Consider the following 3,166-nt stretch of genomic DNA (forward strand, 5'->3'; position numbering starts at 1 on the left):
TCATTTCACTGAGTTTGAGATGTTTCCTTATGTCTAAGGGTGCTAATAGTTATCTCAATGTTTCAGCCAGTGATTAAACCAGGTACTAATTTTGTCTTTTGAAAGAAATATAATCATCACCACTTATCGGCAGAGAGTAAGTTTCAAGACCCCCAGGGGACATCGGTAACCTCACACAGTATCAAACTCTATATACACAATGGTTCTTCTATACAAACACACCTGTGATGCAGTCTACTGTATAGAGGCACAGTAAGAGATAGCTACTGCCTAAAAATAGCAGGAAAGTGAAAGTGAAGTCGCTCAGTCGTGTGCAACTCTTTGCGACCCCATGGACTGCCGCTTATTACGCTCCTCTGTCCATGGGATTTCCCAGGCAAGAATTCTGGGCTGGATTGCCATTTCCTTCTTCACAGGATCTTCCTGACCCAGGCATTGAACCTGGCTCTCCCGAATTGTAGGCAGACACTTTACCATCTGAGCCACCAGGGAAGGTGTAATAATAACATAGAACAATTATAACAATATACTTTTATAAAAGTGTTGTGAGTCTAGTCGCTATGTAAAATATACTACTGTACTAATTGAGCGATTTTTTTTCACCCTAACTAAGCACTTACTACGCTCTGTGTCCATACCTTTTGCAGTTGGAGGTTTGACAGCAAAACTAACCCAGATTTATTTTCTCTTCTTCACATTCACCACAGATATTAGCAACCTCAGCATACATTGTTTCTTTCTCTTTTATATCAAATTGAGAACTTCGATCTTTTCACTGAAAGGTAGCACTTAATGGATTTTCTCTGGCATATGTCAATGGACAGCATCCCTCCACTTACGGTTTGGGGCCATTATTGAGTAAAGTAAGGATAACTTGGTCACAAGCCCCGTGGCATCTCAACAGTCATTGTGGTAACCGAGTGACAGACGCGTGGGATGTTCAGGACTAAGGAACGATTCACATTCTGGGCAGGAGGAAGCAGGATGGTGTGAGATTCCAATCACTCTCCTCAGAATTACCTGCAGATTAAAATGCATAAGTTGTATATTTCTGGAGTTTTCCATTTAATATTCTCGGTGACCAACTGAGGGTGACCTGAAACCACAGAGACTGACACCTGAGATCAGAGGGGATGACCTTGCCTGGTGATTGCTTTTAGGGGGAGAAAAACACTAGAAGGGGCCACTTGAAGCCACAAGTGGTTGCAAAATGGCCCATCTCTTCCCGTGTGAGGAAGCACAAGCACCACCACAACCCGAGAAAAAGACCGCCGTGTCCAAATCCAGAGGTGAGGACAATGACGATGCTGAGGTCATCTTTGTTGGAGTGGAGCACGTCAAGGAGGATGCTGAAACCTTCTTTGTCAGAGTGATTTCAACTTCAAAGCCAGTCATTTCTAATGTTTTGAACAGAGTGACCAGGGACTCATCTTCAAGAAGAATGAAGGACCACGTGAATCCGGATCCCTCCTGCAGGTGGCAACCTGCAAATCTGAGGACCCCAGCATCAGAGCCAGCTGCCGTATCACCAGTTTCTCAGTGTGCATGGGGAGGAAGAGGCAGTTCTATTATTTCGGAGCCTTCATCTAAACCTGATTAGAAAACGAGCTCGCCGGAAACTGTCCTTCACAATTCAGAATTGTTCTCTCTGCGGCCTCCCTGTCTCTCTGGAGCCGTTCTCTCATTAGGAGGCAAGGATGAAAGCCCTCTTAATTCAAAGCGGTGTCCCACTTCAGATGTGAATTTTAACAGTGGGAATCCCAAAAGACCCAAACTCAGCGATGGAATCCCAGGGGGACCTGCCTCCACCATGGCCCCTCCAGGTATCTCTCCTGGAAAAACACGGTTATGACCTTGGAAGATTCCCCGACCTCACCGAGCCGTGTGCATGGTGGGGCATCATTTTCACGGACTCGCACCAATGGCCAGGCATGCTTCCGTCTTATGGATCCAGAAGGAACATGTAGTTTTTCAGGCCTGGAGAAAATGGACTTTCTGACTCTTGCACGTCAGAGCAAGACTGTTGATCCCATGAAAGTAAATCTGGGATCAAATTCACTGATGAGAGTAAATGTTATTTGATGGCTTTTACTTTGGAGCATACAAGAGACGGCACCAGAACAGAAGACTCACACAGCCTTCAAATGCCTCAGCTGCTTGAGTCTTCTAAAATATGTCAAGTTTATGACCCACCTGAGGAACCATCTGGAGCTTGAGAGGCAGAAGGGTGACAGCTGGGAAACCCACACTACCTGCCAGCACTGCCACCACCAGTTTCCCACCTCGTTCCAGCTGCAGTGTCGCATGGAAAGTGTCCCTGCTTCCTGGGAGCCCTCCACGGTCTGTAATATCTGTGAATTGTCCTTCAAAACAGATCAGGTTCTCTTACAGTACCTGAAGGACAGTCACAAACCTGGCAAAATGCCCTATGTCTGCCGTGTTTGCAGTTACAGATTGTCAGCTTTTGCCAATGTAGAGGCGTATTTTAGAACATGGCATGGAAACATGAACAATTTGTTTGTCTGGTTTGCCTCAAAATGTTCAAATAGGTGACATCCTTTGTAAATCACGCTCAGAGGAACTGCAACAGGAGGGTCTTTCCATGTTGCAAGTGCTGGCTACAAAGTTTGAACGTGAAGGAAAAGACCGAGCACCAAACCAAGAATCATCAGTCATTCAAACAGCCAGAGAACTTACCAGGGTTGCCTCCTGATACAGAGGTCATGATCCAAAGTTCAGTTCAGCTGGGACTGAGAGAGACAGCATCCATCATTGTGAGGAACACTGACTCCCAAGTGCCACCCAGAAAACACACAAAAAAGATTGACTACGAGCACAAAATATTCCAGACATGCTGCAGCATGGGATCTGGCTAAAAAATTATGTTCTACCCACCTCCAGAAATTCAGAAAAGCCCCATTGAGGTTCAGCCAGCTGTACATAAAGACCCTGCCTGGCTTTTGTTGTTCAGTTGCTCAGTCGTGTCTGACTCCCTGCGACCCCATGAACTTCTGTATGCCAGGCTTCCATGTCCATCATCATCCCCTGAAGCTTGCTCAAACTCATTCCGTTGGGTTGCTGATGCCACCCAATCATCTCATCCTCTGTCATGCCGTCTGCTGCTGCCTTCAATAGTTCCCAGGATCAAGGGTTTTGTTTTGTTTTG

At 46.0% G+C, this 3,166-nt stretch overlaps 1 pseudogene; it reads left to right on the forward strand.

Annotated features, from left to right (window-relative positions):
* The first annotated feature begins 1,210 nt into the window (after positions 1-1,210).
* Positions 1,211-2,923, forward strand: LOC138431486 (zinc finger protein 280A-like; annotated as a pseudogene).
* The last annotated feature ends 243 nt before the right edge of the window (positions 2,924-3,166 follow it).

The sequence above is a fragment of the Ovis canadensis genome, chromosome Y (genome assembly GCF_042477335.2).
Source record: "Ovis canadensis isolate MfBH-ARS-UI-01 breed Bighorn chromosome Y, ARS-UI_OviCan_v2, whole genome shotgun sequence".
Lineage (NCBI taxonomy): Eukaryota > Metazoa > Chordata > Mammalia > Artiodactyla > Bovidae > Ovis > Ovis canadensis.